This window comes from Rhinolophus sinicus, chromosome 3 (assembly GCF_057876585.1).
Source record: "Rhinolophus sinicus isolate RSI-liver-muscle chromosome 3, RSI-T2T, whole genome shotgun sequence".
NCBI classification, from domain to species: domain Eukaryota; kingdom Metazoa; phylum Chordata; class Mammalia; order Chiroptera; family Rhinolophidae; genus Rhinolophus; species Rhinolophus sinicus.
This window is the reverse complement of record NC_142503.1, coordinates 5,860,506-5,874,303: the sequence shown is the minus strand read 5'-3', so window position 1 is coordinate 5,874,303 and position 13,798 is coordinate 5,860,506. Positions and strand designations below refer to the sequence as shown.

The 13,798-nt window shown below is 44.0% G+C and overlaps 1 protein-coding gene across 4 annotated transcripts in view; it reads left to right on the top strand.

Annotated features, from left to right (window-relative positions):
• SEMA5A (semaphorin 5A) overlaps positions 1-13,798 on the top strand; it is a 421,628-nt gene that overhangs the window by 91,505 nt on the left and 316,325 nt on the right. For 2 of the 4 annotated variants that reach the window (XM_074329093.2, XM_074329090.2), the window contains exon 2: positions 11,055-11,149. The exons of the other annotated variants lie outside the window; for them this stretch is intronic. The gene's annotated coding sequence lies outside the window, so the exon portion shown is untranslated. The remainder of the gene's footprint in view (positions 1-11,054; positions 11,150-13,798) is intronic. 4 annotated transcript variants of the gene reach the window in all.

Genomic DNA, 13,798 nt, shown 5'->3' with positions numbered 1-13,798 from the left:
CACAAGAGCCGTCGTGTCTCCTTGGGGACATCTGAGCATGGAGGGAGGTTCTCAGGGGGCAGTGGATGCAGCTTCCCCAGAGAGTCTAATCTCTGGAGGGATCCTGGGATCTGCCAGTCAGCTTAAGAGGCAAGAAGGAGCAGATAAAAGTATGTTATCCCAGGGGAGTCTGCAGTAAGTTTAGATTTTACAAGAGTATGAGGAGGATGGGCCCAAACCTGCCTGTACATCATCAAGAAGTCTCTTCTGAGACCTGAAAATCTTCTAAAGAGATGTGGAAGGAGAATTTTATTTTGAGTGAAAATGGGATCAAGGCATGGCTGCAGCCTCTGGCCAGGAAGGTGAGATGTTTCCCTCCTCAGGACTTTCTCTCCCGCATGGCACAGGCGCTGTCCAGCAGCTCCCGCCTGGGTACCCGCTGAGGGCCTGGCACGTTGCAGACCCACAGGAGGCCTGGGCACCGTGCAGCTCCAAAGGGAGTGATTTTGACTGATGTCAGACTGGATGATGGGAGGTCCGAATGGCAACTGTCTCTAGCAGCTGGCTGTGTGGCTGTGCCCCTGGTCTGTTCACATTTACACAGAGCCTACAGTCAAAGGAGGGAAACCTGTCCTCAGCCTGGCCTCGCGGATGCGAAGTTGGTAGGATGGATGACTGCTCTTGACAAGGGAAGGCCAGCAAATTAACAACAGAGAAAACCAGAGGGGGTCTGGGTGTCCTGGTCGCAGAGGAGAGGTGACTGGGACAGCATAGGGGGACCCCAAGGACACCTGCAGATTTAAGAGCCAGCAGAAATGCAGGACCAGTCTTAGGATGAATGGCTGGAGCAATGAGGTCAAGCCAATAAAACAATCTTAAAGGGCAAGAAATACAGAGTTCTGGATTCAGAGTTACAAATAAACTCCATACATAGCACAGGGAAGGGATTACTGCCTCAGCAGCTTATAAAAATCAAAGGAAAAAAAATCCCCAAAACCGAACACCATTGATTAAGTTAATACTGTTTGTCCAACCAAGAGGGGGTTTGTCTTCCTGACAGTTTAAGAAAAGGAAACACACACCCATCCCACTGGTGGGGGCAGGACAACCACTCACGCGGGATTTACCCGATGTCAGGCTCCATCCAACACCCTTTCCCTGCGTTATCACATTTGCTGGCAGAGCTTGTCAGTGGGAAATAATGAAACACACTTTGTAAAATGTGGTCCATTTCAAACTGGTCTTGTTTTCTTTCCAGTTAGTTCTGCAGAGTGGATTTTATTGAATGTGGGAGCAATGGACTGTGGCTCCTTTAATAATCGGGAAGCTTAGAAATTTCCCGATTCTCCGACACTCTTCTTCCAGGTGGGAGGTTTTAGGTCAATGGTGTCGCTCCTCAAGGAGGGGAAGAGGGATGCAGGTAGAGTCGGGCTTCTGGGATGAAATTTTGAAGGGTGTGTGTTGCAAAGAAAATGAAATAAGGCTCTTTGGCTCCTGCACAGGAGAGCCTGCTTCTCCAGCAGGTTTGCATCAGGACACACTCGGCCTTCTGGTTCTGTTTAGCGAGTCCGATTTGATCAGACGTCTGCTTGATGGAGGCTGCAGGATGGGCAGGCCGGCTTCATGGCTAATCCAAGGCAGCTGCCATGGCTGTTTTTAAACATCAGGGAAGCTGTGCTAGTTCTTCATGGAAGGAAGTTTCAGTACAGTCTGTGCCGAAATGGATGACATGACTCATTGCCTAATATATATAAAAAGGATCTTTTTATTCCCCCACACATGTAAATACTCTAAACACAGCAATGTTTACAGGAAGGTAAGACGCCATCTGGTTCAATGCGTAGTAGCCTATTTCTTATTTTTATCACTGATTTATATTAAGAGGATGACAAGTACAACAGAATTAGGTTTTTGGTTATGCAACGCAGTCAGGGATTCATCTAGTGCTAAGGATTCTGCAGCCTCAAAAGCATGATACAGTTGCTTCAAGGGAATGACTCGCCTGCCCCGCAGGCCGTAACACAACAATGAGGCATCTTCCTTCTTCAGGCCTGGTGCCCACCGTTGACAATGGAAGACCCAGCAGGTCATTGGGACTGATTTCAGCAGGATTTAAAATTCTTCTTTTTTCATGTCTTCAGAGAGATGAATGTTCTGAAATGACTTCAGAGTATTTACTGGGTTTAAACCAAAAAAACACCACCGTAGTTTGACTTCTCAGTCAAACACAATTTGCTCAGCCCAGATCACTGCAGGCCACGTCAAACAGCAGCATTGAGTCAAGGCACATACAATAAATGAAGTCATGGAAAACCCAGAACTCACACAGCCCCACATGCGTACTGGATTGGCCTGTGTGTTTTTGTACTAATCAGATTGCTCTTAACACCTTAAAGGAGAACATTTTTTATTTCTCTCACCAAAATTGGACAGAGAGCATCCTTTGTAGCGAGAAACTTCTAAAGAAATGCTATCTGTTCTTATTTTAGGAAAATAATTTCCTGAGTGATTTAACCCATTGTCATTTCTCTAATAATTCATCGTGAGTTTCACAGTCAACCATCTTTCCAGCAATAAATAAGCCCCTTTTCTCCTTCATGCTGTTGCAGTCAACCTTCATCTGCTTTAGTTCAGCTTTATTCTAGGGAGATGTTGATGCCAATTTTGGATTTAATCTGTGGCAGATATTTCCCTCTTCCTATGGAATGACCAAAGGGCTGATACTGTATACGAGCCCAACCTTGCCAGTTGCTTTAACAAAAGTTTAGTAACAATAGTTTTATGATTTTTTTTTTAACCGTTAAATCTTGATCTTAGAGTCTTGAGTTCAGGTCTAGAGTTCAATCTTGAATCACTTTTGTGTGGGAAAGCTACTGGGTAAGTCTTGTTGGATGTATTGCTTTGAAAAGTAGGAATTAAGAGACCAGATTTTTCAGAATGCCTCAGACACTTCTCTTTCTGGGAACCGAGAATGTCATCTACAAAGGATGTCATCTACAAAGGCTGTCAGAATGAAAGCTGAGGGGCCAATTGCCCATGCAAATTGACCACTTGTTCAAAGGCTTCAAAATTGCCTACATTGAAAGCCAGCCTGCCCTTTGAAAATTTGGCGCGTGGTGGCAGAAATAAGAAAGTAGTTGCTCTTCGGAGACCCTGGTGTCATCAGAGAGCTGTTTTCAGAAATTGCTCACTTTGAGTACTTGCTTGGTGTTTGGCAACTTGTTTGCTGAAATAAAGAAGTCATTTTTCTCTGTACCTATGGGTCAGTTTTTGTTTTGTTTGTTTGTTTATTTTGCTCTTTAGATTCCACATATAAGTGAGATCCTATGGTATTGGTCTTTCCCTGTATTATTATTTCACTGAGCATGATACCCTCTAGGTCCATGCATGTTGTCGCAAATGGTAGGATTTCAGGGTTTGGGGGCAGATGAAAAAGGTGAAGGGATTAAGAATTACAAATTGGTACTTACAAAACAGTCGTGGAGATGCAAAGTGCAGCATAGAGAATAGAGTCAATAATATGGTAATAACTATGTATGGTGTCAGATGGGTAATATACCTACTGGGGTGATCATTCTGTGAGGTATATCAGCATCTAAGCACTGTTGTCTGTACACCTGAAACTAATAAAAAGAGAAAAAAAAAGAAGTCATTTTTGCCCCCCTGTTTCTTTCCCTCTGCTCCCATACCTCTTAGCACCTCAGGACACATCTCATTGTCTGATGTGGGAATAAAGGACAGGAAGCATTTGCTATTTGACTCCAGCTTTATTCCAGTTACTGAGGCAATATATCAGTTCCAGGTCAGCACTCCCTGCCAGCTTTGCATACTCCAGAAAAGGTGATCGGCAAGAAGACCGACTAGAAAACCACTGGGGTCCTTTCTTCCCAAGTGTTGTTAGGACTGGCCGTCACAGAGACTGAGCACTCCCGCCTTCCCTTTCTCTCGGTCTCAGCTGAGTTTAACATTTCTAAAGCATCACGTCAGTGACAGCTAACTGGTGGAGAGAGAGCTCTCACGTCTGGATGTGGAGGCTCGAGGCAGGAAGCCTGTTTCTCTTCCTGGTGCATGTTTTTGTTTGCACATAACTTTCAAAAGGGCTTGCGCTTCTGTTTAGGGAGGTAGGATTTGCCTCTGCCTGGTGTCCGAGCCTTCTGACCCAAACATGAGGTTTTGTGTCCCCATATGAGGACACAGTGTCCATGAAAACTCTGCCATCCCTGGGCTGACCTCCATGGATTACTACTTCTTCCCTAAGATAGGCCAGAGATGTAGAGAAGGGAGGTTGTGACAGCTGACAGTTGACTTTTTTAAATGTACACAAGCTAATTATCAAAGAGATTATTTATTCAATGGTCTGGATCAATATGTGAGATTATTTGTATAGAAAATAATTAGCTGGTTATTAATGGGATCATTTCTGATTTGGGGAAAGCTATGCATGCTAACGGGTGAGTTGCTTCCAGGTGCCTGTGGCTTATGCGTGTCATTCTTCCCGACATGCCGTATTCACCATCCTGCATTGAGTACATATATGTTTTGCTTTACTTTCCATATCAGTGTATATGGCCTACGAGCCACTCCTCCAGGCGAAAGTGCCTCGTTGGCCACATACACTGATATGGAAAGTAAGGCGAAACATATATGTACTTTTTGGTGCCTATATCTGCTTTTTGGGGTATGATGTTACTGTATAGTTACAACTCTCAAGAACTGACTTAAATCTTTTCCCCCTCGTACATTTGTCGTGTCGTACTAACTTCCTAAAGCCACAGCTGTTTGCACTGATGTTTCCCTATGGAAACACTGCTTGATTCAGATGCTGTTTGCACATGTGGAATTTGGCCAGGGTACAGCACAGAATCCACACATGGGCCAGTGCTGGCAAACCAAGGGACGAAGGAATGCCTTTTAAAACAGAAAGCATCCTAAGACTTGGGTCTCAATGTCACATCCTTCTAACCCTGCTCTCAGCATTTATACATCATAATGTCAAATAATGTTCAAAGTTTAGATGGGGACACTGAACAAATCAGCAGACCTATATTTAAAAAAACCCACAGTATGTATTAAGTTTGAATCCTGACTTGTCTCGACTATAAAGTGGTCAGCCATCTTACATTTGGGGAGAACCTGCTGCGTGGGCCAGCCTCTCACCCAGTGGCATCAGTGGGAGGGGAGGGCCAGGTGCCAGCTGGAACGGCACGTACAGGCCTCTGGCTTTACCCTGCACTTTCTTCATCGCCTCAAGCTTCCTGCCCACTTTGCTTTTCCTCTTCACACTGTTTTCTTGAATGCTGGAACTTTTTGCTCAGGAATGTGGGGACAGCTAGGAGCAGACGTTCCTGTAGTTTCTGTCCTTAAAAGTTTGCATCTTTCCAGAGCACCCAAATATTTCTGCAGCTGCTGCTTGTGTATTTCTCTCCCCCTCCTCCTTTTCTCATGTGGCCTTCCTCCCTTTCCATGGTGTCCCGTCCTCTGTAATGTTTTTGCCTTGATGCCTCTTTCTCTGTTCCTGTTGCCAGCACTTGCTTTTCTTTTCTGATTGGCTGGGGTTTTCTGATGATACCCTGTCTCCCCCCCCCTCACCGCCCCACACTCACCAGCCCATACGAGCCTGCCTTTCTTTTAGGCAGCAAGTTTCTTTACCCTGAATGTCCACTGTGAGTTCTCTAAACACTGTCCAGTGGGGCACGTGTATTTGAAGGGAACAACGGAGACAGAGGTGACATCATGCAGGAAGAGCAAAGTTAGGGACCGTGTCAGAAAGGGGAGCGGTGTGTCCACAGAGAGCGAACAGCTTGCCTTCACCCTGCCCACCTCAGTGGTGGAGTCTCCAGACTTTGCTCCTCAGCTGATCTGGTGACATCGGACCCACGAGCGAGCAACACCGATGTCCTGTGCTTGTGCATTTTAATTTCTAGTGAGCAAATTCTGATGCTCGTTGTTTACAGTATTGTCTTAAATTCAAAGACATCCATTCCTCTTGTACACACACCATTTCTAGACTGCTTTTATGTTTTGAAAAAATGGGCAATGACTTACAGTTTTAAAAGTATATATATTTTAAAACCTAAAGTTCTCCTGTGGCAGCCTCTTGCCCCTGGTTCTCCCTCCTTGTTTATCCACTGCTGAGCTGCCATATTGATTCTCCTAAACACCACTCTGGTCCTGACCTTCCACTGAGCCAATGGCTCCCTCTTCCTTGGGGTGAAGTCTCCTCCCTTTCTTATGTTAACGTCCTCTAATTGTCTGCTTTTTTCTAGACCAGCTCCTTGGAGCCTTATCCTGCCTGGCCCAGCAGGGGCCCATGTGCCAGGCTGCCCTGCTGGTCCACTCACTCCTGATGCCACCCGCCTTTCCCACAGCCCCCCACTTGGAAACAGTTCTCCCATGTCCTTCCATGTTTTCCTCCACAAACTTAAGCAAGAGACTGGCTTTCCGTCTGTGATCCTCGCTGCCCTCCAGTCCTGACTTTCCTCTTCAGCAGAGTTGCTTTGCTTCACCTGACCCCATTCAGTCTGCATCCCTGCAAATTCTTGCCTCGGCTGGCCCCAAGGCTGAGGTTTCCATCAATTCGCCCTGCCCCAAGGGTGGTACTCGCCATGCATGCTCCAGCTCTGCATGGCTCTGGCCAAAATGGCTCTTCTTTCCATCCCGGGATTCTCAGATCTCCCTGCCCCACCTCACTCAATACCCTTCATCAACTCTTTTAATATCCCACCCATCCCTCAAAGCCCAGATCACATTTCTCTTCTTCCAGGAAGCTTTCCTTGACTCTTCCGCCTGGAACTAACCTCGCTTTTCTCCAGTTCAGAGTTTTACTGAATTGTGTAGCACAAATCAGTCAGTGCCAGGTGTGAGCTACCAAGAACGTAAGCGATTCTTGCTTTGTCTAATACCTGCCTGTCATGCATGGCCAAGGGGCTTTGCTTGGTGCTTAACTGGGCACTTGACTGATGATGACGTGGCTCTCAGACTCCGTCGTCACTGGTAAAATTCTTGTAAGTTGGGAAACCCTAGCCCATCAGCTTATATGTTTCCTGAGGCTGCACCTGGTGGGGTTTCTTTCCATGCCTCCACTGAACATCTTTATGATTCCAGGTGGTCTCGTCCATTTCCATTTTATTTCTTGTGGTCTTACAGTCACCTGGTTTCTAAATTGAGCTCTTAAGACCGGCCTGAAATTTTAATTTCTCTCATGTATCCATAGGAATAATGACTACCACTCCCCCGACCTTTGATCTCTAGAAAAATGTTTAAATCTACAGTTTTTTTCTTATTCTAAGTAGAACGGGCTGGAGGAAGGAAGGTTGCATATTTTAGCAGAAAGCTGTGAGTTGATGAGCACTTAATAAGTTATAATTGATGTTTAAATTTTATTTTTGCATTTCAGTTTAGAGACATTTTAAGAGCCTGTGAAGATGATTACAGGGAACCACTTCGGGAAAGGTTTATTGTTTGTAAATCACAAAGCCTTGCAGGGCTAGTTCTGCACAGGTGTCCCCTAGGCTGGGTTTTGGGGGGTGAGGCTCTAATTGAGAGCTTTGATGGCACAGGACTTCTGAGCTTGTTTCTACTAAAGTTGACACTCAGCTGAAAGCAAAAAAGAATGCGGATAATATGGAATTGAGTCAAATGGAGACATTTATGTGTTAAAACATAAGCAGTTTCTTATTTAATAGGCAAATATCCACCTTAAAATATTCCACCCTCCAGTCTGACGTGAGCCTCTGGGGCTTTGTCCTTTCTTTACCTACTCAGTTTTCTAGAAAATATGTTAGTGATTTATATCAGGTCTGACAATTAAGTTTGCATACTTGTTGCAACGATGTTCCTAACCTTTTTTTAAAATCAGAGGGATTATTCATTATGAATTTGTACCAACTGGACAAACAGTTAACCAAGTTTACTATTTGGAAGTACTGAAAAGGCTGCGTGAAAAAGTTAGACGACCTGAATTTTTTTACCAACAATTCATGGCTCCTGCATCACAACAATGCACCAGCTCACACGGCACTGTTTGTGAGGGAGTTTTTAGCCAGTAAACAAATAACTGGATTGGAACACCCTCCGTACTCACCTGATCTGGCCCCTAGTGACTTCTTTTTTTACCTGAAGATAAAGGAAATATTGAAAGGAAGACATTTTGATGACATTCAGGACATCAAGGGTAATACGACGACAGCTCTGATGGCCATTCCAGAAAAAGAGTTCCATATTTGCTTTGAAGGGTGGACTAGGCGCTGATGTCTGTGCATAGCTTCCCACGGGGAGTACTTTGAAGGTGACCATAGTGATATTCAGCAATGAACATCACTTTTCTAGGATGAGTTCATGAACTTAATTGTCCTACCTTGTATATCAGCTAATGTATGACTTCGCTAGGCACAATGGGAGAACTCAACTCCAGACCTGAAGGGGCCATTGTCTGTGACTTCAGCTTAACTCCTATACAAGGTCACTGCTTTGTTGCTGTGGTTTCTGCTCACACATGTGGGTGTCGTGTGGAGTGATGTATATGCATCTGGAGTGTGGAACTTCTAACCAGCAAGGTTCGCCTAATGGAGCAGAAGACCCTGGTACTGTTCACTGGCCCTCATGCTCCAGGGTGGTGACATGTCTTTCTAATTGTTGATATAAACACTGGCACAGTAAAACCTTTCAGGGTGTACACACCCGTCCTACTGCTGGTACTGGTTCCTGGTTTAGACTTCAGATTGTAGAGGAAGTTGTGTTGGCCCCTGAGCCACGTGAGTTCTGGGTTGGACATTCTGTCACTTGAGTGTTGACTTTTCACAAGGAAGGGTCTGGATTCAGCAGGGATGGTCTCTTCCTGCAGTATGTGTTGTGTGGTGGCATCAACCATTCTGAATTCTTTCATCCTTTTTGGTCTCTGTCCTCTTCGCTGTTTGAAAGGATGGCTGTCCTCTGCAGGCCTGACTCTGGGATGTCCTAGCTGAGGGGCACAGCAGCTAACTTATGACCTCACTGGTGGAGGCTGGGAGAGCTCAGCCTTCAGACCTAATTACCAGCCCTGTTTTTAATTTAATTGTGACACGTGGGAGCTGATAGAAATCACCAGGTATTCATAGCAGCCACCAGTGGACCTGTCCAACTTTATTACTTAAATTTTGATTGGGGTGTAAACAAATACAAGGAAATTTTAGTACTAATGTTGAAGTAGATTTTAGGGCTCCAGAGGAGACTTGGTGTATTCAAATATGCTGTTTAATAAAGAAGTCTCAGCTAACATATTTGTTGCCACACCCAAAGGAGATATTATGCTATTGTGAGAAAGAGTTGGCTGCTCCTAGGAATTTTTCCTGGGCTGAGTATGCCTCCTTACCTTGGGGAGAGCTCCCTTACTCCTCTTTTGGCCTCAAAGATTTGCATCTGTGCCTCCTCCTTTCCAAAGGATGATGTCACAAACCTTCAAAGGCTCTGCTGGGACCGCATTGGGATTCGAGATGCTGCAATGTATCAGTGCACCTGGGCTGTGGGCGCCTTTTTGGGCAATTCCGAATGTGTTGCTTTGGATCACCTCCTCGCTTCCCATAAACTAAGCAAAGGCACTTCCAGGAGGGAGGAGTCTCTCAGAGAGACAATGTCACCACGCCACTGCCCACTGGCCTCTGAATCTCAGGACTTCCAAATTGAATTTTAACAAATATAAAATCCTACAAATTTCCAGATGCTGTAATTCAGTTTATTTTCTGCAGCCATTTAGATAATTACTGAAGGAGACGGTGTGGGAATCATTGCATAGAAGAATAGCCAGAATGTTCCAGAATGTTCTGGGAAGTTCTCCCCCCCCCTTCTTGTCACCATTCTCAGCTGCTGCCTAAGTGGATGTGTTGGGATAGGTAACATCAGTATGTTCCAAGTATATGGCAGCCAGAAGCTGCAGAGCACGGAGAATAGAAAGAAAGTCCGTGAACTAGGACAACAGAAAAAGCATGAGCCTTGCAGGGCAGTATTTGAAGTAACAGGCATCCTTAAGTAATAATGGACATATCTCCTTTGTGAATAAGAACTGAAAAATAATCCATTTCTTTAATTGCTGGCATACATGGTTCTAGGGAGGCTGGTGTTTTGTGGTAGACTTTCTGTCACATCACAATATCAAGTTTCCAGGATTTTCATATGTTAAATCAGATGAGGAGATTGTGTGGCTTTACTTGGTTTTAGTAAAGCGAATCCTTTTTTTTTTTATTTTTTTATTTTTTGGTTTATAATTTTTCCCCCCATAAAATGTCATATTATACACCAAAGAAATTAATATGCAAATGAAAATACATACTCAGGTTTGTGGTAGAGTTTATTCTATACCTTCTGCCTTTATCTCCTCTTTTAGAAATGCTTTACTTAAGGTACTTGTGGGGACAGAGTCCTAGAGAGCCGTTTCCAGGCTCTCGACCTCACGTGGACAGGTGCTGGCTCAGGTTGTAGATGGCCATCAGCTGTGACTAAGCTGGCCATCAGCTGTAAGCAGTTACCCATTAGCCACTAATATAACTGCTGTGACTACGCTAGGGGGTTGGTTGGTTGGCAGAGAAGCGGATTGTGCACCATGTGGCTCCTGCTTCCTGTGTCTCCAACCCAGCCGCCAGCGAGACTATAGTGGTATTAACCCCCATCCATGGCTCCGTGGGTGTTCTTTTTTGGCCTCAACATATCCTGCATTCTTGTGCGGGGAGAGGGACCAGAGACCCTGCATGGCAGTGCTGTATTCCCAAAAAGGCATGAAAGAGCCGTCCTAAAATGGGTAAATTCATACAAACAATCTGACTTTGATGTTCAAGCTGCTTAATTAAGGTCATTCAAATGGTTTTGAAATGATGGTCGAATTTTTATTTCTCCTTTTCTGAAGAAAGAAATCCTTGGGTGCATGTGATATTAAGCCAGGACTAGTCCATTTGCGATTTCCAAGCTGTCCTGTGTCACTTTAAGTTTTACATTGCCAAAGCGGCTTACTCTGGTTGTGCAGGACGCTAATGGGACTTTCTAGAATTGACAAGCAATGACCACAGCATCATTTAAACTGGGTTAATAGGATCTTTTATTTTTTGCAGAGTTGGTGTAGGGGAGTTGGGCTTGAGTGCGCAGATGGCTACGGATCCTTAGCGTGATACATGATCGAAGAAACACTCCACCCTTTTCCTCCTTGGTAAGTCAGACATCTAAGTGGGAAGTGAAGAAACCAGCAATTTTATAGATTCACATACTGTGATAGCTTATGAGCTTCTCTTATCTCTGCTGTTAAAAATGGCAGTGAATGGGCAAACCGTCAGAAAGACAAATCTTTACGGCCAAACAATGTTGGGCTAACCCCTCTGTGGAATTACACAGGAATCCCCAGAAGGCGCATTGACACAGCATTTCCAGCCCAATGTGACCATCCAGCTGGCTTCAGTTTATTTTGCACCCTCATACACACTACTACTTATTAGGGTAAGCACGCAGTTCTTTTGGGCTGTCCAAAAATTATGTTACACAAAAGTGTTCTGGCATCAGATCTCCCTCTTTTGTTACAAGCAAACACAGATGTTTATAAGAGTCAAGTTTGAACAAGATTAACATACTTAAATCATGGTATAACATGGGGTCACCCTTTGTCTCATATATCAATGAGGTAAATTTTTTTTTTTTTGGATTGTACTTTTTTACAAAAGAATAATCTGACACCTTCAGGCCCATTTGACTCTGCTCTACTGGTTACCAAAAAGATGGGCAAAGAAAAACCAATTAATTTGTGTTTCTTTAAGGAGTTTAGGTAGGGAACTACTTCATTCATTCATGCATTTATTCATTCCTGCATTCATGCATTCATAGAAATAAATAATTGTAGAAAGCCCACGCCTGATGTAGCAGGACTTTTGGAGATAGGCCTTTCTCAAGAGCCACTGGACCCTACGCACTTGTTCCAGGAGTAATGGAAAAGTGTTCTTTACTTTAATAACAATGATATAAAAAAATAAAATTATGATTATAAAAGTAATGGAAAGGTATATATGGTACCTTATTAACTAAAAAAAAGAAATTGCAGAATAATATATTGAATATAATTCCATTTATCTTAGAAACACATACACACACACACACAAACACATGAACACATAATCTCTACACAAAAGTCATGTGTGTTACAACATCTAGCAGAACATGTTAATACATGCCAAATTGTAAATAGCTTATCTCTGCAATTGGGATGTTGGCACGTCATGAGCCGTATATTCACTGTCTAAAATTTTCCATTTTAAAATTTGCAAATTGAAGGCATGAATTAAAAAATGGATTAAAGTAGTGAATAGCGAATGCTCATTGTGGAAAATATGTACAAGAAGGGGAAAATTCACCCAGAATGTCTTCAGCAACAACAACCGCTGTTAGCATTTAACATAATGAATTGCCAGAGTTTCAGCTGGTGCTGCTGTGCTGACAGGAATTCTGTTTTGTGGTGTTTGTTGTTCACTTGTACATATATTATGGACACAGGTACATCACTTGCTTATTCATGCTGAGCGGTTGTGTTTTGGCATGAAGATTTAGCCTGGCATTCCTAATGACGTCAGAAGTACTAAAGCTGTGGACTCCACCCCTCCTTCCTGTCCTGTTGTCCAGTCAGCCTGATGGACTGTTTCCGTGCAGATCTGATCTGTTGTGTCATATGCATTTCACTCCGCGTTAGTGAAGTTCGCTGGCAGGATGGTCTGCTCCCTTTATCCACATCAGGATGTACTGGAATTCCCATTATGGAACCGGGGAAACCTCGCTTTGTTTCCTCTTCTCTTCCGTATGGGGTTTGGGCCTTTTTTCCCTCATTTGTTTAGCTGAGCGTCTGCCAAGTATGTTGTTGTCCTGAAGGTTGCTGACTCCTGTAAATATTTGTGAATCACAGATGTGTGGGGAAGTTCAGAACCCTTTTCATTCCTTCTTTTCAAGTGGGGCTGGGAATGGCGTACGTGCACTGTTCATTCTCAGACACCCTTTAGAGGGGCAGTTGTGTGTGGGGCTAAAAACTTGCATTTGAAGATTTACAGTGTATAGGAGGAAACTGCCCTTTTGATTAAGCTGTGCATAAGAGCTTTATTTGGCAGAACTTTCCTAAGGGCATAAAAATGACCTTGGGTTTTTTGGGTTTCATGGGACTTGGGGTTTTCCGACATCGTGGTCTCCAGATCAGAATACTGGAGGGGTTTCTATAGCTGCAGGGCGACAAACCTAATCAGTTCATGTGTTATCTGCTGGAGCTTTTCATGTGGTTTTCATGCGTGTTTGTGTCTCTTTGAGCCTCCCAGGCCAGAAAGGGATCAGAGTATTTTTGCTTCATTTGCTTTTGCTTAAAGCTTGGACAGTAACCACTGTTGGTTAAACCAAAGCAGAAAAAGCAAAGGTTGGAAAGATGGTCAGGAGATTCTGGGAAGTAAATACCACCATATTTTCATATGACCATATCTAAGAATAGTGAACAAATCTTACATTTCCAGCGTGGAGGAATTAGGTGGCATGTAAGTTATTTACCATAGGTCAGATTATTTTGGTTGTAACTGCCCTAATTACAGCTCAGAGGCCATATACCTTTGAGACCTGTTCCTCCTCCCTCCGTAGCAAGCCACCTCCTTGCTATAGTGATGGCTTGAAGACGAGGTACCTGCCCAAGCTGGCCAATCACACATCCCATCTGGTGGCCACTCTGGTTCATTCTAGGTGAGGCAATGTCTCCAGCTTGGACACTGATATCCTGTTCCTTCTCTCCTACCCAACGATGATCCCTAACAGTTAAGTTGTACCTCCTCTGTGTCTCCACACTCCCATA